At 38.7% G+C, this 25055-nt stretch overlaps 1 protein-coding gene across 6 annotated transcripts in view; it reads left to right on the forward strand.

Moving 5' to 3' along the window:
* The window catches only part of GRIP2 (glutamate receptor interacting protein 2), a 513383-nt gene that overhangs the window by 372542 nt on the left and 115786 nt on the right, over positions 1–25055 (forward strand). The gene's annotated exons all lie outside the window — the stretch shown is intronic.

Genomic DNA, 25055 nt, shown 5'->3' on the forward strand with positions numbered 1-25055 from the left:
CCATAGTCTGTTGTGTATGTATGAAGGCAAGCCTAATATGCTAAACCCAAAACAGGCAAATCACAGGCAACGGGGGAAATCAAACTTTTGTCCTCAGTCACAATAAGCTTTGGATATTTCTAATAGAAGAATTAAGAGTGAGATATAGAGTATGGAATGAAAACAGCTTCCTGTCATAATATATGAACTCTAGCCTTCTGTCTTATTAAGTTTCTCTTCCTACAGCTCTGTTATGTGTAGTTAATATGTTGTTCAAAGCCTTAATAATTATATGCTTGGAGATTATATGCTTTGGAAAAAATATCTTTATCCGCCACTTTCAGCTGGAAAGAGAGATAAAAATATCTCTCCCAGATATATTTTCTTTAAAAAAATTATATATAAGTCCAGAAATTTATAATTATGAGCTTGGCATTCACTCAACTCATCATGGTAGGACTTGCTTCACAAGGAAATTTATATCCTAGCTTGTTTCAGTGCCAATATATTTGGCAGATGTGGGCTTTCAGAAAGAAAGACATGAAAATTGCTGTGTGGCAAATTGGCCCCCACATCTGGAAATCATAAAAGACCTCTCTCTCTCTCTCTCTCTCTCTCTCTCTCTCTCTGTGTGTGTGTGTGTGTGTGTGTGTGTGTTTTTAAATAAATGTTAATTTGCTTTGCATATTTTGCTTCCTGCCATGGACATGAAAGCGATTTACCCTGTCAAGATAGGAAGACATGAGCACTAGCAATTGATTTGGCACTTACAAATCAAATTCACACACACACACACACACACACACACACACAAACTGAAAGCAAAGAATAAAATCTTTTCACAACAGGTAATATTAAAATGACCAGATTTCCAAAAGGATAAACCTAAAACACATTAAGCTGTGTGTGTCTTCATATTTATTAATGTTAATAAGTAACTTGATTTCCTAACGTTAAACAAAGGAAGTTAACATGTGAAAAGGCTTCTCTGAAATGAATCAGATTTCTGTAATTCCATACACTTCCTGTTCTTTATTGTGCTGTTGAGCAAAATGATTTCTAGGTCAAACTAAATTAATGGATGGTGAATAAGCAACAGACCCCTGTCTCTCACGCAGGAAATGGAAAGTGGAATAGATCTTCTCTTCGATCCCTATCTCCCATTCCACCAGGAAGTACTCTGAAAAGTAATGATAGAAATGATATCAGGAAATTAGGCAGTATCCAGAAAGTCTAATTACCTGAAATAATTTTTTTTTGAAAGTTTTATTTGGGTTTTCACAAAAACAAAATACAAATAAAACATCTTTTTTGAAAATAGCATGGTCCCAGGTTATCACTTCTTCATACAGACACCAAACTCAATTTCATGCTCATTTTTATATTCTATTCCATATCTTATTACCATTTTATATTTTCTACATAGTTTTTCCCCTCTTTTAATTTTCTCAACTTTATTTTAATTATCTCATCTCAATCAAATCATTATATTTATACTTTTGTCTGTCCTGTTTCAATTTCATATTATCTTTTCTTATTAAACAAATTTTTCCCTGTAGTTACCAATTGGAGTATGACACCTTTATATCTTTTAATTTTATCCATTCAAACTCTTATTTAAGCTTCAGTGTATACCTTTAAGATTATAGCATTCAATATAATACATAACTTCCAATCGAATTCTGCTTGGTACATTCTTAAAATACACACTATATTCTTAAAAAGAATATATATATATATATATATATATATATATATATATATATATATATATATATATATATATATATATATATATATATATATATATAACACATTCCATTCCAATTCAATTCTATCATTAATATTCATTAAAATCTTAACATCTTTAACGTTAATATTTCAATTAAATATCATACTTCCTTGGGAACACTTATAAACTTTCCATAGTTAATTCTTATTTTTCCATATTTCTCACTTATATTTTTATAAATCATTACTAATAATTAAAAATGTTCCCATTTAATTCTCTCAATCATTTTAATTCATTTATTTATTACCAAACATTCAACTACATTACAGTAAATATTTTATCCATCATTTTAATCATATTTTCTAAAATTATTTCTGTTTATAATATAACAATGCTATCTTATGTACCTTTGCAGAATCCCTTTTGCAATTAAATTTTCACCCATTATCTCTAAACAAGCTTATGGTTACAATCCTTATATCTTTTACCTGTTTCTCCATTTCTTGTTTCTGTCTTTTACAACTTCTTTTCCTTGCCTTCTTCCCCCTCTTCTTCTCCCTCCCCCTTTTACCCCCTCGTTTCTCTACTTCTAACTCTCTCACCTGTAATTCCCTCTTCTGTTGCTTTCTAATATTATACTTATCTTTCAAATTATTCTTCTTTTTGGTTGTTTTTTCTAGTCTTAAACCTTTCACTCTCTTTCCCCCCTTTTCTTTCCTCCCCCCCCACTTAAAATTATTTGATCATTAAAGATGGCTTCTTCTTTGTCCCAATCTTCTTGTTCTGCAAGCGTTTCTTGTTGTTTCTCATAGTTCCAGATCTCCATTTCTAAGAATTGAAATACGAAGCCAAAAGAACCTCTCCCTTCTTGTGCATCTTCTTTTCATTTTTTAAGTTCCATTTTCAGTTCTTCTAAGAGTGATACCATTTTAAAGACTTTTAAACAACCACCCGGTTAATTTAGTCATCCAGATGCAAAAACCAAAAATCACCAAGTAATCCAAATAATCCAAGGCTGTTTCTTTCTGCTTCTTTTTTCCACTTTCTCGTCCTGGGGTTCTATTATTTTGCTACCAAGTTTCAATTAAGATGTATCTTTGAGGAATCTTGTTGAAATTTCACTGCAAGTTCCTTTTAGTTACAGTTCCATTCCTTAGTTCCAGGCAGTCTCCTCCATTTTTCCAGATCCTGCCCTTTTATTCTTTTTTTTCTCCTTTCCTGCTTTTAAAAACTTTTAAATATCCAGAAATCTTTATTATCCCTTTGACTTTTATTTTCAGCTTAGATGCCTATTAATGTCAAAGTGGATTTTTTTCAATTTCTTGCTTAAGTCTCTTAGCTGTCAGTATAAGGAAGGGAAGAAAAAAAAACCTAATCCTTCCCCTTCTCTCTCTCCTTCGCAGCTTCAAAATCTTCTTTGGGAACAATGTTATTTAATTTAAATTCCAGGATACCTTACGTTGTTGCTTTTGCTGTTTGACCTGGTCAGCCAAAACTTTTTCTTCTTATCTTCCTCCTGCACATTCTTTTCCGGTTGAGTTCTTCTTTGTGGTGGCCATTTCTGACCACCGCTACAACCGCCTTCAGTAAAGGGAGTAATGGCCAGCTGGGGAGGAGAGATGCGGCTCTCCTCAACCCTGCAGGCAGTCTCCCCCTTCTTCACCACCTCTACGGGGTGGCTTAGCCCTGAAACCAGCCGGCTCAGGGCGCTCCAGCGGCAAGCACAGATCGAAGCCTGGGAGAGACGAGGTTTCGGTCTGTCGCCGAAGAAGCTCAAACCGGAAGTCTTACCTGAAGTAATTTCAATGACTATTGTTTCCCGACCACAATTAACTTAGATTTATGGTAATTTGGGCTGCAAATGTTCTGGATGACTGCTAGATAGTAGTTAGTAGTTGTTTTATGATAGTCAACTGGAGGTCATTCAAATGTAATGAGTGGTCAATGCAGGGGTTTCCTACGGGTTATGGTGCTATTCTTAACTAGCCAACCCAACCTGGAAACTGGTACATTTTCCTGGTTTGGAGAAATGCCTAATGATAGATCCTCCAAAACTGGACTTGGCTTGGCAAAAGCAAACATCTAGTATGAGCCACGGTAGTGCAGTGGTTAGAGTGCAGTACTGCAGGTTACTTCTGCTGACTGCTGGCTGCCTTCAATATGGCAGTTCAAATCTCACCAGATTGAAGGTTGACTCAGCCTTCCATTCTTCTGAAGTGGGTAAAATGAGGACCCAAATTGTTGGGGGAAATAGGCTGACTCTATAAACCGCTTAGAGAGGGCTGTAAAGGTATGTAAGTCTAAGTGCTGTTGCTATTGCTAAGTAACCCTATGTCTTCTGACATCCCATACCAAAAACTGGTAATATACAACCTTCACCCAAAGACTTTGAGTGCACCTTGCAGAGTTTTTTTTTTTTTAACTGTTACCATCAAACTGAAATGTGATAGAATAGAAAAATAAGTTAAGACATGGGGATAATTAAATTAACTGAAGTTACTTCATTAATTATGATTGCATCCTATTTTGATTTTGTTCTGGCTTCATCTACTTCCTTTTTCTTCACTGTTTTGGAGAGTGTGGCCCTCATTATGTAATCTAAAGGTGAAGTGTACTGCCCAAATTTGTGGCCCTGGTCTACACTCACTAATTCAAGGGGAATTGTATTACATGTGATGAACACCTCATGCATTGTATTGAGGATGTTTTTCTGTGTCTTTACAGGTTAACAGGTTAATGTGAGAATATAACTCATGTTAAATCAGCCCAAGGGCCATAGAAACTGCAGCATGCCATTCAATACTACTTCGCGAACTATACCTGGAAGAAGTTAAGAGCGCACTGTAAATATTTATAAAATATTTTTTTATTTAACCCAACAGGTAGTCCTCAACTTACAACAATTCCTTCTAGTGACCATTCAAAGTTACAACAGCACTTGAAAAAGTGACTTATGACTGTTTTTCACACTTACGACCTTTGTAGCAGCCCAACACTCATGTGATCAAAATTCAGTTGCTTGGCAATTGGTTCCTACTTATGACTGTTGCTGTGTTCCAAGGTCATGTGATCGCCTATTGCAACCTTTTGACAAGCAAAGTCAATGGGGAAGCCAGATTCACTCAATTGCGGCCAGAAAGGTTGTAAAGTGGGACAAAAGTCACTTAACAAATATCTCTCTTAACAACAGAAATTTTGTTCCATTGTGGTCATAAATCGAGGACTGCCTGCATTGCAATATCTGCAAGATTCTGCCTCACTATTCTTCTCAAGAAAGCAAAACTCTTGAAACAGAAGGTATTTCAAAAGCAACTTTTATTGTAAGACAGCGATAGTAGAGAGAGCATAGGCAGAATCTGACTTTCCCACGTCGGAGCGTTAGGTTAAGCTGCTCCTTTCGAGGCCCCTCCCAATGTCCAGTTCAACTGTGAGCCAATCCCAAGGTGCGAAGATGTTGTGAGAACTCCAGGCTGAGAAAGTGATAGCAGGCCGTTCCCAGGCGCCACAATCTCGATCTCACTCCTCTAGTGTTGAGACAAAAAACAGATGACCCCAGGCACATTCTTCTCTCCCTCCCATGTCCCCAAAAGTTACATAAAAGCAGGAGAAAGAATAAAGGAAAAGCCCACGTGAAAGTATCCCCAAACCTTCCCAATCCCACCAGAATGGCAGTGTCCTGATAGAGATCTAGGGGACCTGACAATATCTAGCCTTTGTAAATTTAACCATTTTCCTTATTAGAAAAGCGTGTTCTTATGTCCATAACATGTTAATGGAAATCAAAGGAGTATTCAGGATGTACAGGTAGTCCTCGACATATGATCATAATGGAGATCAGAATTTCTGTTGCTAAACAAGATGGTTGTTAAGTGAATCAGGCATGATTGTATAACCTTTTTGCCACAGTATAGAACAGAACAGAACAGAATAACAAAGTTGGAAAGACCTTGGAGGTCTGCACTACTATTTCTATTAACCTTCTCATCACTCCTTATCACCCATCCCCACCCATCTCCTCCCACTTGTGACTGTATGACTTGTCGCTTGTATCCTTACGATTTATATGGACTGTTTCCTAGTATGATTTGATTGCTTATTGTACCCTATGACTATCATTAAGTGTTGTACCTTCTGATTCTTGACTCTTGATGAATATATCTTTTCTTTTATGTATACTGAGAGTATTTGCACCAAGACAAATTCCTTTTGTGTCCAATCACTTGACCAATAAAAGAATTCTATTCTATTCTATTCTAGTCCAACCCCCTGCTTAGGCAAGTAGTTAAAGTGAAGCGCAGTTGAGAAGTGAATCATGTAGTTGTTAACCAAACTGAGCTTCCCTTGCTGATTTTTGCTTGGAAGCCAGCTGAGAAGATTGTAAATGGCAATCACATGATTCTGGGACACTGCAACTGTCACAAATAGATGCTGGATGCTAAATGCCCAAATTTTGATCATGTGACTATGGACATGCTGCGATGGCTGTAAATGCAAAGGACCAGTTGTGAGTCACTTTTTCAGTGTTGTTTTAACTTTGAATTGTTGCTAGACGAATGGCTGTAAGTCAAGGACTACCTGTACTAAATTTATTTGTAGCTCAGTTTTCTTCTTCCAATATTTATAACAGTGCTGTGCTTACTCTGTCAGCATCAGCTGGTAACACTAAAATACCACACTTCACAGGGCAAGAAAATAATTGTCAGAGTAAGTTTGGTAATTGCTGAGTGATACATTTTTAGCTGATCTAGGAAGGTAGTTTTGTGTTCTGTTTTATAGAAGACATTTCTCTATTTGAAAGGATTTTCATTCCAAGGCCAGCTTAAAGAGAGAAAAAAACCTATCAGAGAATAGAAGCCTTGAAATAACTTGTCAACACATAGTAACACAGTTAATTGTTCAGTTTGAAGCTTAATATGAGTTGAAGTTTATCTTACAGTTGAGATGCTTTAATATTCTATTTCTTTTTTAAAAAATGAGCATCATCAAATTAAGAGCAGTACATTCCATGATGTTTCTTTATTTCATAAAGAAACATTTACTCCTTATCTGCTAAATAGTTAAATGGGGCATGGACAGCTAATTTGTTGATGCTTATTTGTTTAGTCCTATCCATAAATGGATTAAATGCTATATATAAAAATATACTTTTATACAGTAATACATGCACGCACACACATACACACACACACACACACACACACACAGACATATAAACACACACTGTTCCATCTGGATATTCATATCAATTCAAGACAAGTTCTGATTTTAAAGTCTACATAACATACTTGACTTAATTATATGAGTAGCTTTATCAACTAGAAAGATGAATTTGCAATAGTAATAGTGTACTAGGACAATTAAAATGTCACAGATTAGGCTTTCAAAATTATTGCTAGCTTTTCACTTTTCCCCTAGGGATGTTATTTTTAGATTCTGCAGTTGTCCCCTTTTACTGCCTGGGTGTGTTGACATTATCTTCCAGGAGTTAGTGGAGATAAGACATAATAGCAAATTATAACTGTGACATTTAGGATATTTTTTTCCTGTATGAACATATTAGTCTTTCCACAAATATATTGGAGAGAGACTGGCTGAATCAGGGAGAGGAGTCAAATGGAGAATTTGTTTGGAATCACTACATGGGCACAAGAGGGCGAAGTTTGACACCCCCTGAATGCCATTGGATCTTATTTAGTCATAACCTGGTGCAGAGGATTCCTGTGTATATGCTTGAGCAATAAAACAGCTCATTGAGTTTGTCATGTATGGATCTAGTTTTTCGTGTCTGATAAATAAGATGTATCGAAAATATGCACTGAAACTTTTCCAGCTCATTCATTTACTCAGATGTTACATTTTTTTAATTATCCAAAGTGTCTCTTATCCAAGTGTCTCTTGCTACAATTTTCAATTAATAAATAGACTACAGAGAAGTTCTGGAATTGGTATTTTTAACATTTAATGGAACTACAAGTCCCAATCTCTTTGTGGAAAGCCGTGATTGAGTATTTTCATATATTTTTGAATTTGTACATGTCCTTTGTTGCAGTAATCCATGTTCACAATTAATCGTGTTTGTCAATGTTGGTGTTCTTCATAAGTGGGATTGAGGGAAAAGAACTGTGTTTTGCCAGCTGACACTATTATTAGAATAGAATAGAATTCTTTATTGGCCAAGTGTGATTGGACACACAAGGAATTTGTCTTGGTGCAAATGCTCTCAATGTACATAAAAGAAAAGATACATTTGTCAAGAGTCAAGAATTTTGAAATGCTATTACCAGCATTTCAAAATATTTTGGCATCCAGAACTTCCTCACAGGCATCCCTGCCTCTCTCCCTAATTAGGAAAATAGTAATACATTACATAAAATAAATGAATAACTCAGCAATCTAACCCTTTTTATGATACCCCAAAACAGCTGCTTCAAGTCACCGTCTCATTCTAGTAAATGGTAGGGATGACCCTGGGAATGAGATAAGGAGTAGTTCTTGTCTATACAGGGGCATTATATAATCACTAGACAATTTGTGCCCCTTTGGGTTATAATTTCAGAGGCATTTCCTCAGGAGTGGGATTCAAATTTTGTAACAACCAGTTCTGTGGGCGTGGCTAGGTGGGTGTGGCCATGTGACTGGGTGGGTGTGGCTTTTTGGCAGCACCCCTCCCTGTTTTTTGGGCCTTCTGGGCCTCGGGGAAGCCTCCTGGGGGGCGTTTCTGCTTCCAGAGGCTTCCCTAGGGTCCAGGAAGGCAAAAAATGGAGGAGGCAGGATGTGTTTTGGACAGGAAGGGAGTTAAATTCAGTATCAGTATTTATATTTTCTAGATAACTTCTGAATCATTTTGGAAATAGTCCAGAAATTCAGTAGTAGCTTTCCTGACACTTTGATGATGCTACTCTTACATAGGGAAACTTACAATCTCCACTTTCACAGTATCTTGCATTAGAGGGGGAAAAAAGTTTTCAGGAATTCCATCCCATAGACAACTACTTTGGATCCCATTCAAACCTAAGGCGCCTTGAGTCTAACGATAGATAGATCAATAGATTGATAGATAGATAGATCGATAGATAGATAAGGGAGGGAGGGAGAGATTGAAGTTGTCAGGCACACAAAATTAGAATGCAAGGCGAATCAAATGAATACAGGTTTATTGCATGCTAACACTGTAGAAGAATCTGAACTTGGCAGATTGGCAGTAGATAAGAGTCAACGGAATTCAAGGTGGGCTGGACTTAGATCTCTTATTGGTGCAAAGGGACTTGAGACTAATGACCCTCTAAACCGATCAGGCTCAGCCTGGTCATAATGAAGATAGACCTTTATTATGATTTTTGACCAAATGTGTACATATACTTAAGGCTGTCAATTCAAATAAGCTATATATGACTTAAAGAGGAAGAAAAAACGGGGAAGGGAAGGGAAGGAGATTTAAACTTATCAAATAAATGCCATTTTGTTTGAGATTATTTGGTGCTTCACTCTTACAGCAGTGAGGCAAAAATTGGCAATGTTATGGGTGATAATGCTTTTATGGTCTATTAAAAGATAGGAGACATACCATTGGTTGTTTCTCCCTGGGAATTCCTTTATGCCCCAATTAATATCTCACACATGTTCAAATAGAAATTACAGAGCAACAGAACATGCTGAAAATCATTCATCGTGTGTGGGGTCACTAAAGCAAAGTCATTTGTGGAAAGTACTTTTTATATTTATCATCAAAAATTGCTGAAGGAGTGAGTTAAATCTGGAAAGAGCAAATGGAGTACTGTATTAACTATATTAGGCTGTATTAACAATCTAAATCTTGCATAACCTATTAAGATGCCCATGGAAGATTTAATGTTTCTATATGTTAGGAATATTCAGGAATATTCATATTCAGGGTACTTTTGGCTTCAGAATCTAGACAACTAATGTAGGCTTTTTTTAGCTGTGACAATCTACCACAATTATATGAGTTTATATTCTATGACTACATGAGCTCATACCATGATGTGTTAACCATATTGAAAGCCTTTGGAGAGGTTAATGAATTTCAGTTCTGATTTTAAGTTGTGATGCAATAATGAAGATAGTGTCTGTTGCCATCCGGCTGATACAGTGACTATTCCTATGGCTACTATAGCAATGTTGTCCATTTACAATTTCATATTATATTCTTGTTGATATATTTTTGGCTTCCTAAACCTTCCCACCCTCTTTAAAGCTACACAGGTAGGTTATATTTTTAACAGTGCTGGATAATATTCCCATCCTAATCTAATGAAGAAATTCTGTTCAGATTCACGAGTCCCTTTGCAATGTGCTTCTATAATAAAATGTTAATAAAAAGATGCAAAGAACAGGATGGGAAGGGAAAGGAAACCAATCAGTTGGGTGTTGCCTCCCATCTTTGTTTATGACTGAAACAAATGTTTCTTGACAATATTGTGCTGACGCTTTCTGTAGTGCTTTGCATGTGTCTTCCTGGACTGTGTTGCCAGTAGGAGATTAATTGAAGCTGAAAAAATGGATTGACGTTAAGAAGCTTTTAGACAAAGTTTTGCTTTTAAGAACTTTGGAAGAATTCCCCCATTTATGGAAAATGGAAGATAGACAGTCACATAAGCCTGGAGTAACTGTAGCTGACCAGCTGTTGAACTACAATTCCCAGCATTCCTCCTCATACTGATGGGACTGCTATAGTATCATTCATATGAGGCAGTCACTGAAACCTGCATGATTGTTTGGGAATTTTTCAGTAGAATTTCCCCCTTACTTTTCTTATTGAAATTTTAATTACATAGGTTGTCTTCATTTAGTGGCTGCTTAGAATGTCAACTTTTCACAGTTACAATGGTAATGAAAAAGAAATTTTACATAAATCTTCACATTTACGTCCTTTGTGAAGCAAATGAAAGCTGAAGTAAGATCATAATCACAGTCACAGTTTCACTTCGTAAGCACTTTGCTTAGTGACCAAGTTACTGGTCCTAATTGTCATTGCCAAAAAGGACTGCTTGTATTCAAACTTTGTATCATTTTCCTGATGGGTAGAAATGCAATTTAAAACTCTATCTAAGAATAATAGCTAGTTAAGGCAGTTTTCTATTTTAAATGTTCTGAAAACATCACAACATTGCTATTTATTGTTATTTATTTCTTTGCATCTCACTTTTAGTATTGTTACAAATAAGTCAAAGTGGTAAACATATCCAGCAGACCTTCCTCCTCCTATATTCCTCACAACAGCCTTGTGAGGTGAGTTGGGCTGAGGGAGAATGATTGGCCTAAGTCACTCAGCTGGCTTTTTTGGCTAAGGTGGGACTTAAACTCACAGTCTCCTGATGCCTTAACCACTAAACCAAACTGACTCTCTGAATTCAGTTGTACAAAATGTAATTATCATCTAAAAAGTATTACAAATTATTAAGTCAAGTTTGTGTCAGAAATGGGTGGATAGAGACACTGAAGCCAGTGCATATCTTGTTTTAACAAGCAGAAACTTGGATAGCATAATGTTTCTTCCAGCTTGGGGAATGTCAGAGATGTCTATCCCATTTGGACTGAGCTTAATTTTTTCTTGAAAGTCCAAGGATGTAATTTTAGAGTACTAGTTGATGTGGCCAGTCTTGATCCTAGAATCTATCTCTCACTTGTTAGGGTAGAGGTCTAGCAAAAGGAAATCCCTTCCAGGTAAAAATAAACACAAAATAGCCATTTGTGCTCTGTTAGTCTTGCATTTCGATTCTTGCAATAGGCTCAACTTTCTCTTGTACTTTGACAACTGCAGAATTTTTTTTAAAAAAAACAAAAAACACCAAAAGTTAAATTAAAAGCATTGTTCCGTGACAACATTTTCACTGTCTGGTTTGTTCAGTTGTTTTGAAATGGAAACATAAATGTCTCAAGTTGTGCTGATTAAAAAACTCTAAGAATAAGCAGGGAATTCCATAAGCCATTTAGAGTTCCCTCCAACCAATCAAGAAAAAGAGACAATAATCATCATTTATTCAGTGCTATGCCAGCGACATTCTTACTTTGTGCATTTCTTAACTATTTTACAAAAAAATATGAGCTATTAGTATGAGGAGGAAACTTCTTGGCTGTCAAGTTGTCATTTCTCCTGCATATAAATTCTCCCTGAAAGCTGTAATGATGGCATGGCATTGTAATTTTGCTACCAGGCATTTATTTATTTGTCAAATTTATATCCTGTCTATCCTCCAGGGGCTCAAAGGGGTATATGTAAGTATCTCTTCCTCCATTTTTCCCCCATAACAACTGTGAGATCGATTGGGGTTGAGCGAGTGACTGCTCCAAAGTCACCTCGTGAGATTCCATTGCTAGGCCTTCCCAGCCAAGTTTAATAATTGCACCACACAAGTTCTCTTTTCCCAACAACAGTCATCACTGTTGTAGACTGAAGAGTGTAGTGTCAGGGTCCGAGGTGGAAATATTGACATTTTCTCAGAGCAGATCTCTGAAAACTTTTAAAGAGTATTCATTGGGCCTGTCTGAGACAGCCAGAGTTATGTCCCATCAATGGAAAAGGTACTGTGGCAAAAGCATCTCATGATACTTCCGGCAACAAAATGGAAGCATGAAAAGAAACTTCTGTGCATGCGTAACATCTCTGCAGGAGCCTCTTCTGGATACCAGACAAGGCAGACAGGAGAGATGGAGTAGTGCAGAGTAATGCAATGAGGCAAATTGTGGCTACTTTGCACAGCCCAAACTTGCAAGTAGGACATGTACAGAAGCTTCATCTGGCTACAGGAAGTACCCAGAGAGGACATTGGAACACCATGACATGAAGCAATGTGGTAGTTCACTGTTTAAAAACAGGGATCTGCATTTCCCATAAAGCAGTGTAGAAGGGAGCATTGCTTCTTCTCAAGTGCGCTCATGAAAAGCATCCAAAGCTTTACACAGCCCTAATAGTCATTTAACGTCTTTAGTACACTTGCAGCTAGTAGCCTATAATAAAACAAAATTGAGTTTGTCGTCCTTTTACATGCTGTATTTTAAAGTAGAATGGAGTTGTCATTTGAGCCTTTCACCCTTCATTGCATGAGAGTTAGATTAATTTTGCATAATTTTTGTTGTCGTAATGTGGACTGTATCCTACTCAACTGCACAGTTGCAGGCTTTTTGAACTAGCTACATGGGAGTACTGCAGAATTAGAAGCTGTGCTTACTCTTCTAAAACCTCCTTGAACAATTGTTTGCTAACTCATGACATTTAAAAATGGAACCTACAGGCATCCATTTAAAAGACTTACACAGCAATGGATGAATCATCACTGCTAAATTACTTTAAAAGGTTGACGAAAGTACAAAATGGTACAGGCATGAATTGTAAATGTGCTTTCCTATTAGTGGAGTATGTTCCTTTCCATGCGTATACTTTATACCTTATTCAACTACTCCCCTACGACAGTATGAACTGTATGCCAGACAGAGTAGGAAATTCCAGTTGATGGATCAGGAAAGTATGGACTTATTGTTTCACCAATTATAAGGGCAAAACAACCAAAAAAATGTTGGGTCTAGTTGGCTTTTATTCCTGTCTGTTTTAACTCTTTGTCATTTGGTAAATCCTTTTTTCTTCCATTCAGTCATGTCTGATTCTTGGAACTTCAGGTTTTTTTGACAAAGTTTTTTAGAAGTGGTTTGCCATTGCCTTCTTCCAGTGGTAGGATTCAAAGTAATTTAACAACCAGTTCTCTGCCCTAATGATTTCTTCCAACAATTAGTTCACCAAACTGCTCAGAAACTTAACAACCGGTTCTCCCGAAGTGGTGCGAACTGGCTGAATCCCAACTCTGCCTTCTTATTTTATTTTTATTTATTTTATTTATTGATTTGATTTGCCAATTGTTTACAAGATAATAAGTATAAGTGTATACATAGTTGTGAATACATGAAATGGGTACATATAAGAAAAATAAAAGAAGAATAAGAGAAACAATAGGACAGGGACGGTAGGCACGTTGGTGCGCTTATGCACGCCCCCTACAGACCTCTTAGGAAAGGGGTGAGGTCAATAGTAGACAGTCTAAGGTTAAAGTTTTTGGGGTTTGGGGAAGAAACTACAGAGTCGGGTAGAGTATTCCAGACATTGACCACTCTATTGCTGAAGTCGTATTTCCTGCAATCAAGTTTGGTGCGGTTAACTTTGAGTTTGTATCTATTGTGTGCTCTTGTGTTGTTATGGTTGAAGCTTCCTAGGGTTGAGAGAAGGTGACTAGTCCAAGATGGCTTTGTTCCTAAGACAGTACTAGAACTCACAGTCTCCAGGTTCCTCGGTCTTAACCATTATGCCAAATCAATTCTATTTCTTCATCCTTCATCAAGAATAAGACAGAATAAATGTACCATTTCCATACGTTTCAGCTGAGGGGAGAAGAGAGCGAGACTAGGGCCACTCCTCTTTGCTGTCCCCTAGGCTTTGCAAAAAGGGAGCAATTTCCCCTCTATCCAATATAAATGGAGGGGATGAGTTTTCACTGTCTTTCAATTGAGAATTGAACTGAAATGGATGGGGTTGTTTTTGAATCACTCATTTAAATAAGCTCTGGCTTTATTGCCTTCCTCCTCCATTTTGCTCTGGGGCAAAGCTTCCATAATCTACTTGATATCTCTATACTTTTCAAATAGCATTAGCATATATACCCGTGCTGGCGAACCTATGGCATGCGTACTGGAAGTAGCATGCAGAGCCATTACTGTCGGCACACGAGCACTTGCCCAGAAAAGGTCTACTGCATATGTGCGCCCGCCCGACAGCTAATTGTTGGGTATCTGGCGCGCATGTGTGGGGGCACGGTGGCACACAGGAGATACTTGTGCATGCGCAGAAGCACATGGCGTGCATGGGGGTAGCGTGTGCATGCTCAGAGACACGCAGTGTGGGTCGCGCAGATCGCGTGGGTCACGTAAGTCGCGTGGTTTGCATGCGCATACACAGGAGGCAAGGGGGGACCGGGACCCACATGCTTTGCCTTCTGGGTGATGGCATGCGAGAACGAGCAGGCAAGTGCACGCACAATTAGTGGCATGGGAGCCCAAAAAGATTAGCCATCAGTGATATATACTATATATCTAATACCAAAGGTATGATTCCCTTTGGTTTCAGGTAGAATTAATGGAGTTTTTGGTGGCTGAAGTATTGATGAGCTGGCCCTGGGGCAACTCAAGGCAGATTTTCAGCATTTTATGGTTTTGAATAATTTTAATAATACAAAGCCTTTGAATAAAATACCTCTTTAATTTCAACCACTAAATGCCTTTTTGCAAGAGATAGCACTGTGTCAGCTTGGAGGTGTAATCAATTAAACTGCAATCCGATATTCTATTAAATACTCCTAAGCCCTATTGATTGTGAATGAGAATTAACTATATTGGGAAATAGTTTTGCAGTTTGCAAGTATTTCCAGATATGATCAAGAAAAGCATATCTGGGCTGCTCTGATACTATTTCTGCCATATATGAATATAATTAATGGTAGAGGTAATGCTGAATGGAAATTGAATTTCCAGCTGAAATCCCTGCTCAGCAATTTGTTTTAATAGCGGCCACATTTTTATTTGAGAAACAACCAATCATATTGACCATGTTCAGCCATGAAAACGAAGTCTGTTATTGGAAAAACTCTCTAATTTGCCAGTGCAAACTATATCTGAAGATTTCACTAAGATCTCCATGTAGTTTTCTTCCCAATATTATAGAAGTCGTCGTCTCTGCCAACTTCTGAAAAAAAATATTCAACTTCGCAGATTATTCTTTATCCTTGGTCATTTGTAGTGGTCTGTCATTTAGGGCCTAATTTAGTTTACTTCTATTGAGCTTCCCGAGATTGACAGGAATGTATTTATTTTGATGTATTGATTCAGGACAAATTACATAGCATTCTGCAGTCAAATTTTGTCCTTACAACAGTGACGTGAGACAGATTAGTCTGAAAGATAGTGATTGACCCCAGATAACACTAAAATTCCAATTGATTTGAAGGGATATTTCATTGTACAGTAATTATATAATTTGGTCATAGGTATCACCTCAGTGCTGAGTGGACTTCCTATTATTGTTCTGTTATTTAGGGAGACAATAAAATTATTGCCAAGGTTCCTGATAAAATTAACATTCATTCCCCAAGGTGTCTGCTGATCCGTGCTCTATGCTTTCCTTAGTCAACCTCCAACAATGCTGAGTTGGCAAAATGGCGGCTGTTTTCTTGTGGGTGTTGTGGTTGATGCTGCTTGGGGGTTGTTTCTTGTTGTTTTTAAATTGAGTGAAATACATTGGCATGAATTTTGTCAGGGATCCCCATCTAGCCCAAGCAAACAAGAAAAACAGGAAAGTATTGGAATTTACTTTTCATCACTCCTTAAAAGACAAGCACCGAGATGGGAAAGTAATTGGTGCTTGCTTTCCTGGCATGGATGGGAGGAGAAAAGAAGATAAATCTATCAATCATGGGCTACATTAAGTGTGATCAGACAGAGTACTTGGCCATCACTGTCACCAAAGCAGAGGAAGAGATTGAAGCCTGGAAAAGTTCCTTGTCTTCATTTACAGCGGAAGGTTGCAATCTTTATAGGGAATAATTTGGTGGGGGAAAATTCTTATACAGTGCTTCCTATTTTCTTCCTCTAAACTGTTAATTGGGGCTCAGGATTCTCCACACAGGGTTCTCCCTAATCCACTCTGTGAAGCCAGACTTGCATCTGATCTTAAATATTATTAAGAAAATATGAGATGCTGGTCTCCAGCTAGGTCTAGGTCAACTGAATGAAGCTGCCTTAGCACACCCACTTCATCTTCATCCTCCCACCGCAGTTGACCCACCGTGGGCATTCATATCCAGCTGGCCCTCCGCTAGCGCTCCTCACCCACTACTGGTCTGCCAATGCCCCTCCTCCGCTTCTTCCTTCTTGCTGATTCGCTGTTGTGGTTTGCCGGCAGACGGCAGCAAAATTGGACAGTGGGGAAGAATGGGGACCAGTCCAGGAGTCTTGAGAGGACTCGGACGAGGTTCCTGTGTCCAATGCAGAGATGGGGCCAGGACCATCTGGGAGTGAAGTGCTGCCTCCGGAATCTCCAGAGTCAGCGAGGCAGAGGACCCAGGGGAGCCTGTTCCCAGTGCGCATGTGGACAGAGCTGCTAGATGGCAAAAGCAGCTGAAAGAAAAGGGGCAACTCGGGAGTAAGGCTGGGAGATGAGGTATAAAGTATAAAGGATATAAAGGACAGGTATAAAGGACAGACAAAGGTGATGAAACCTTTGCAGGAAGCAAAGTCATTCATTCTATTAGAATTAATCCTTGAAGCTCTGTGTGGATTTGTACTTCGGTTGTTTTTTTATAATTCATTTGGAACTCTAGCTGTTGGCAGCAATTCAAAGGACAGAAAGGTGGGTTTTTATCTTGAAGGGACTGTTTGGGACTCATCACCAGCTGGGAATGAAAATAATTCCCAGCGCTGAAATAAAACAAGATGTGTTTTAACTTAGCAGGTGCTTAATTACGGTCTTGGGAAGCCTTGGTCAGAACATTTGCAGAGGGACATTTGTCTCCAATCAATTGGCTGTGCAGGACACACACAGTGCATACCACTGATGGGGGAAGAGTGGAGGGCCAGCTGAGTATGAATGCCCATAGTGGGTCAGTTCCAGGGAGCCCAAGATAAAGTGGGCATGCTAAGGCAGCCACATTTAATTGTCCCATTCTTTTCCATTCTTAAAGAATGGAGTAACTGTGAGAGGGATCTTGGAGTCTTAGTGGACAACCAGCTAAATATGAGCCAGCAGTGTGCAGCAGCAGCCAAAAAAGCTAATGCAATCCTAAATTGTATTAACAGAGGGATACAATCAAGATCAAATGAGGTACTAATACCACTCTATAAAGCCTTAGTAAGACCACACCTAGAGTACTGCATCCAGTTTTGGTCACCACATTATAAAAAAGATGTTGAGACTCTAGAAAAAGTACAGAGAAGAGCAACCAGGCTGATTGGGGGACTGGAGACTAAAACATACAAAGAATGGTTACAGGAACTGGGCATGGCTAGTCTAGTGAAGAAAAGAACAAGGGGAGACATGACAGCAGTGTTCCAATATCTGAGGGGCTGCCACAGAGAGGAAGGGGTCAAGCTATTTTCTAAAGCACCTGTAGGCCAGACAAGGAATAATGGATGAAAACTGAACAAGGAGAGATTTAACCTGGAAATAAGGAGAAACTTTCTGACAGTGAGAACAATTAACCAATGGAACAGAAGTTGCCCTCGGAAGTTGTGAGAGCGCCATCAGTTGAGACTTTCAAGAAGAGACTGGACTGCCATTTGTCAAAAATGGTGTAGGGTCTCCTGCTTGGGTGGGGGTTGGACTAGATGACCTACAAGGTCCCTTCCAACTCTGATTATCTGTAAAGACTATGAGCACTTTCAGTTCAATACAGCAACTGCAAACTTTTTGATAAAAAAAATAGGGAAATAAACTTAGAAAATGGCATCTTAATAAGCAGTCTGCCAATCACGGATGGATTTTTTTTGAGGGGGGTACCTTTTTTGCTTGTTTATGCTTGCTCGCCTATGTTTTTAAGAGCCATAGATATATAAATTGAAGGTTGGCACCAGAGAATATATACTTCGAACAATTCAAAATTCTTACCAAATTTGATTGAAATAATTCCTAGCCCTTTTCTTAAAAAGTAGTTTTCTTTCTCCCTGTACCCTTCCCTTTAAAAAAAAATCTATTTGGTATAAAACTCAATAGCTGTTAATGAAAACTCTGTGATGCATTCCACTAGACATGATGATTAGATAAGTGCTGCTTCTGAGCACTGAACTTTCAAGGTAATAATATATTTCATCTCCAGAGTCAGCGAGGCAGAGGACCCAGGGGAGCCTGTTCCCAGTGCGCATGTGGACAGAGCTGCTAGATGGCAAAAGCAGCTGAAAGAAAAGGGGCAACTCGGGAGTAAGGCTGGGAGATGAGGTATAAAGTATAAAGGATATAAAGGACAGGTATAAAGGACAGACAAAGGTGATGAAACCTTTGCAGGAAGCAAAGTCATTCATTCTATTAGAATTAATCCTTGAAGCTCTGTGTGGATTTGTACTTCGGTTGTTTTTTTATAATTCATTTGGAACTCTAGCTGTTGGCAGCAATTCAAAGGACAGAAAGGTGGGTTTTTATCTTGAAGGGACTGTTTGGGACTCATCACCAGCTGGGAATGAAAATAATTCCCAGCGCTGAAATAAAACAAGATGTGTTTTAACTTAGCAGGTGCTTAATTACGGTCTTGGGAAGCCTTGGTCAGAACATTTGCAGAGGGACATTTGTCTCCAATCAATTGGCTGTGCAGGACACACACAGTGCATACCACTGATGGGGGAAGAGTGGAGGGCCAGCTGAGTATGAATGCCCATAGTGGGTCAGTTCCAGGGAGCCCAAGATAAAGTGGGCATGCTAAGGCAGCCACATTTAATTGTCCCATTCTTTTCCATTCTTAAAGAATGGAGTAACTGTGAGAGGGATCTTGGAGTCTTAGTGGACAACCAGCTAAATATGAGCCAGCAGTGCAGCAGCAGCCAAAAAGCTAATGCAATCCTAAATTGTATTAACAGAGGGATACAATCAAGATCAAATGAGGTACTAATACCACTCTATAAAGCCTTAGTAAGACCACACCTAGAGTACTGCATCCAGTTTTGGTCACCACACTATAAAAAAGATGCTGAGACTAGAAAAAGTACAGAGAAGAGCAACCAGGATGATTAGGGGACTGGAGACTAAAACATATGAAGAATGGTTACAGGAACTGGGCATGGCTAGTCTAGTGAAGAAAAGAACAAGGGGAGACATGACAGCAGTGTTCCAATATCTGAGGGGCTGCCACAGAGAGGAAGGGGTCAAGCTATTTTCTAAAGCACCTGTAGGCCAGACAAGGAATAATGGATGAAAACTGAACAAGGAGAGATTTAACCTGGAAATAAGGAGAAACTTTCTGACAGTGAGAACAATCAATCAATGGAACAGCTTGCCCTCGGAAGTTGTGAGAGCGCCATCATTTGAGACTTTCAAGAAGAGATTGGACTGCCATTTGTCAAAAATGGTGTAGGGTCTCCTGCTTGGGTGGGGGTTGGACTAGATGACCTACAAGGTCCCTTCCAACTCTGATTATCTGTAAAGACTATGAGCACTTTCAGTTCAATACAGCAACTGCAAACTTTTTGATAAAAAAAATAGGGAAATAAACTTAGAAAATGGCATCTTAATAAGCAGTCTGCCAATCACGGATGGATTTTTTTTGAGGGGGGTACCTTTTTTGCTTGTTTATGCTTGCTCGCCTATGTTTTTAAGAGCCATAGATATATAAATTGAAGGTTGGCACCAGAGAATATATACTTCGAACAATTCAAAATTCTTACCAAATTTGATTGAAATAATTCCTAGCCCTTTTCTTAAAAAGTAGTTTTCTTTCTCCCTGTACCCTTCCCTTTAAAAAAATCTATTTGGTATAAAACTCAATAGCTGTTAATGAAAACTCTGTGATGCATTCCACTAGACATGATGATTAGATAAGTGCTGCTTCTGAGCACTGAACTTTCAAGGTAATAATATATTTCAAATAGTTTATTCAGATAATTCTGCAGTATGTGCGAAATTTCAGAATCCCAAAATATAGGGCTGCCTGAAGAATGAACTTTATTTTTAAAATTAGTTAAATCTATGTTCTTACCTTTATAAGATTTACGTGTGTGTGTGTGTGTGTGTGTGTGTGTGTGTATATGTCTCATCTTCTGTGTGGGTGTGAGTCTGCTTTTTACGTGGAAGTGTGGTGGTGGCATCTTGTGTGACACGACCACAGACCAGAAGCCGCACTGCAGCTGCATCACTACCCACTTCAAACCCCTCTGAGCCATACATGAAGCGAACTGACCCCCACCATGAAGATGCAGCACGACCACGAACTCGAAGCCAAACAGCAAGATCACAGCTCACCAGCTCAAATCCCCAGTAACTAAGACCAACCTGAGCACAACCAAGCCCCCACCTGAACAGAACACACCTCCAGCCAATCAGAACATGGCCAACCCCCAACCAATCAGAACACAGCCAAACCCCCAACCAATCAGAACACACCCCCACCCAATCAGAACACAGCCAAGCCCCCACCCAATCAAGTCACACCCCACTAGCAGTTAAAAGGAAGAAGCAGCTGCAAGCTCACATCACTCTGAGAAGCACAGAGCTGAAGACAGAAGCCTGAAGATGATGAATGAGATTTCATTGAAACGTTGCCTAGATACTTCCAATCTTACGCGGGAGAAAACCGAATAACCAAAGATCCACATACAAATACCGCGAGAACCTCAGAAAACAAATATATATATATATATATATATATATATATATATATATATATATATATATATATATATATATATATATATATATATATATATATATATATATATATATATATGTTTTCTTAAGTTTTCGCTGGTATTATGTATGGTGTTCGGCTTGGTTGGGTATTTTCCCACGTCATTGTAGTTCTTTTAAAGTTGTAGCAATGTTTCAGCAGAATCTCATCTGCCATCATCAGGCTTCTGAGGCTTCTGAGATTCTACAGAAGATTCTGAGATTCTACAGAAGCCTGATGATGGCAGATGAGATTCTGCTGAAACGTTGCTACAACTTTAAAAGAACTACAATGACGTGGGAAAATACCCAACCAAGCCGAACACCATACATACATACATACATACATATATATATATATATATATATATATATATATATATATATATATATATATATGTTTTCTTAAGTTTTCGCTGGTACTTACATGTATGGTGTTCGGCTTGGTTCGGTATTTCCACGTCATTAGTTGTTCTTTAAAGTTGAGCAGCCTTTCAGCAGATCTCATCTGCCATCATCAGGCTTCTATATGTCCGTCTGTGAGTCAGACTTTTACAGTAGTTTCAGATTTGAATTTGGGGCAGCCTATTGCTGTGCCAGAATGGTTTTTCTTCATCCTGATTGGTTGGGAGTCTTGGTCTGTGTTTATTGGTCTCGGAGTTTGCTGTGTTCTGCTTGATTGGTGTCTCTAATATCTTCTGTCTGTTTTTGGCTCTTTTTGTATCTTGATTGGCTGGCAGCATTGTGTTGCTTTAATGGAGGCCTTTAGTGCAGCTTGGCTTCGGGTAAATGGACGGCTATCATTAGTTAGGAAGCTGGGTTTCATCTGGGTGCCTGGTTGGGATGTGTTTGAGCTGGGCACAAACAGATCCCCTGATACCTCCAGCTCAAACACATCCCAACCAGGCACCCAGATGAAACCCAGCTTCCTAACTAATGATAGCCGTCCATTTACCCGAAGCCAAGCTGCACTAAAGGCCTCCATTAAAGCAACACAATGCTGCCAGCCAATCAAGATACAAAAAGAGCCAAAAACAGACAGAAGATATTAGAGACACCAATCAAGCAGAACACAGCAAACTCCGAGACCAATAAACACAGACCAAGACTCCCAACCAATCAGGATGAAGAAAAACCATTCTGGCACAGCAATAGGCTGCCCCAAATTCAAATCTGAAACTACTGTAAAAGTCTGACTCACAGACGGACACAATACAGAAGCCTGATGATGGCAGATGAGATTCTGCTGAAACGTTGCTACAACTTTAAAAGAACAACTACAATGACGTGGGAAAATACCCGAACCAAGCCGAACACCATACATATATATATATATATATATATATATATATATATATATATATATATATATATATATATATATATATATATATATATACACACACACACATGTGACCTGCCAATATTCACCAGTTAAGCTTCTCCAATCTCATACCTTCTTAATTTATGGAACCATATCTCCTGTTGTATGCATTATTTATTCCCTTTCCCATAGTTGGAAACTGCCTGGAGTTCCTATCTTATCTAGCATTCATTCCTACATAACTACCTTTTTTAAAAAATAAAAAAAAGAAGAAGAAGAAGAGAGAATGTGTCATTTGTGATGGACTCCAGATCAATTCCCATCTCTTGGGAAGCAGCAATGTTAATCCCCATAGTGAACCAGCTGGATGTATACATGAGCCCCGTTTAAAGATAATGTCCAAAGTAGGAGACCAAATTAGCACCCAGAAGAAGCCAGGCATCTCTAATGAAAGTTGAAAAGGCCACCATTAGTGCTTGATGACTCCCCACATCCCACACAGCAAAGGATATTGTAGCCAAGAAAAGGAAAACCCAAACTGATCTAGGACAACTATTTAGGGGAATGATTCATTCAAGTGATTTGAATGCACATTTCATATTTGAATGGATATTATTTGAATGCATAACCCTAAATATTTACTATAGGATCCCTTGGTATTAGGAAACAGATAATTGTGAATTCCCACTCTGAGGTTTGTTTTGCTCTATGCTTGGTTGTCATTTCAACATTTCAATCAATCAGAATAGAGCTGGAAGGGACCTTGGAGGTTTCTCGTCCAATCCCCTGCTCAAGCAAGAGACCTATACCATTTCAGACCGGTGGCTTTTCTTAAAAACCTCCAGTGATGAAGCATCCACAACTTCTGATGGCAAGCTGTTCCACCGATTAACTGTCCTCGCTGTTAGAAAGTTTATGTCATGCCCTTGGTAGAGTCAGACCCTGAGGGAGAGGAGGAACAGCTGACTGGGAGTGGAGGTGTGACTCCGGAGGTTAGTGGAGGAGGCTGGGGTTAGGGCTGAGGCCGGTTGGGCAGTCAGAGGAAGAACCAGGCCCATCCCCTCTGCATCCTAGGACACACAGGGAAGAACAGAGAAGGCAACAACTTGGCTTGCGAGAGAGGAAGCGGCAATGATCCTCCTCATTGGTTGCAGCTGGGGAAACGAGTATATAAGAGAGACGGTTAAAACACAGGTTGTCAGAAGCAAAGCGCATTTTATTTTGGTCTAAAGTTATCTTGGTTGGCGTCCTTCCAGCAGACTGTGCCTTGTTATCTCCTCGAATTTGGTAAATACTTCTCTTGTTCCGTTGTGGAAATTTCATCATTGTAGTTTGGTTTTTTTATTTCACCTGTATCTGCTCATTAAATTTGGACTGTATTGCTTTCTTTTGAAGACCATTTTTGAGTACATTTTATTTCCAACTGAGTATTATTGAACGGTGGGGCCAAGGTGGAGGCATTAAAGGACATTTATTTATGTTTCAGATTTTGTTACATTTGTGGGTCTGGGTCATCACATCACGTTTGTGGGTCTGGGTACGTCTGGGTCATCACAGTTTTTCTTTAATTCCAGTTACTTCTCTCCTTGATTAGTTTCCATCCATTGTTTCTTGTCCTGCCCTCTGGTGCTTTGGAAAATAAATTGACCTACCCCTCCTCTTTGTGACAGCCTCTCAAATACTGGAATACTGCTATCATGTCCAGAGGTGGTATTCAGCAGGTTCTGACCAGTTCTGGAGAGCTGGTCACAGAAATGTTGAGTAGACCAGAGAACCGGCAAATACCACCTCTGACTGGAGATTTTACAGTATCCTTTCCCTGCCACGCCCACCAAGCCACGTCCACAAAAACGTTGGTAAAAAAAATTGAATCCCACCACTGACCATGTCCCTCCTAGTCCTTTTTTTGTCTAGACTGCCCATACTCAAATCCTGCAACCATTCTTCATATGTTTTATAAGACATTCTCCATATGTCTTAGTTGCTCTACTTTGTACTTTTTCCAAGTCTCAACATCTTTTTTCTATTGTGACCAAAACTGGAGGTAGTAAATTGTAAATAATGCAGTAAATAGAAAAGGCGAACACTGGGTTTTTGCTTTTGTATTTATATTTAGCTTGTTTGTGATTATTAACTTCATTATTATTTATGTTGTACATCTCCTGGATTCATATGTTGGAGTTGGGTGGCATTATAGATCTTTCAATCAAATTAAATTTATGTACAATTGGTCACAGATTCAAAATGAGAAACCACGAAGAAGTTTGGACACATGTTAAGTCGGCTTTTTAAAAATTCTCACATCTCTAATAAGTGGTTGATTTGTTTGACCTACAATTAGCCAGGTGAAGGCATTTCCACAGTTGAGCAAATGCTCTGCCCTTTCTTCTTGTGGCTTTGTTTATTTATAACTGCTGTGGAGCCCTTTAAACAGTGTCTGAGCACTTGACATGAAGATAATTTAATACTAAAAAAAAAGAAGAAGACAAAGACGGCCATGAAAGATCTCTAAATGCTTCCAGCTAGGAGTTTCAGCTGTGAGAAACATGGAGAAATGGAAGTCACATGGAACTGTTGAAGTCATGGCAAAATTTGGAAGT

This window comes from Notechis scutatus, chromosome 2, assembly GCF_049901735.1.
Source record: "Notechis scutatus isolate UNSWTSFEM ecotype Mainland chromosome 2, rNotScu1.2, whole genome shotgun sequence".
NCBI classification, from domain to species: Eukaryota; Metazoa; Chordata; class Lepidosauria; order Squamata; family Elapidae; genus Notechis; species Notechis scutatus.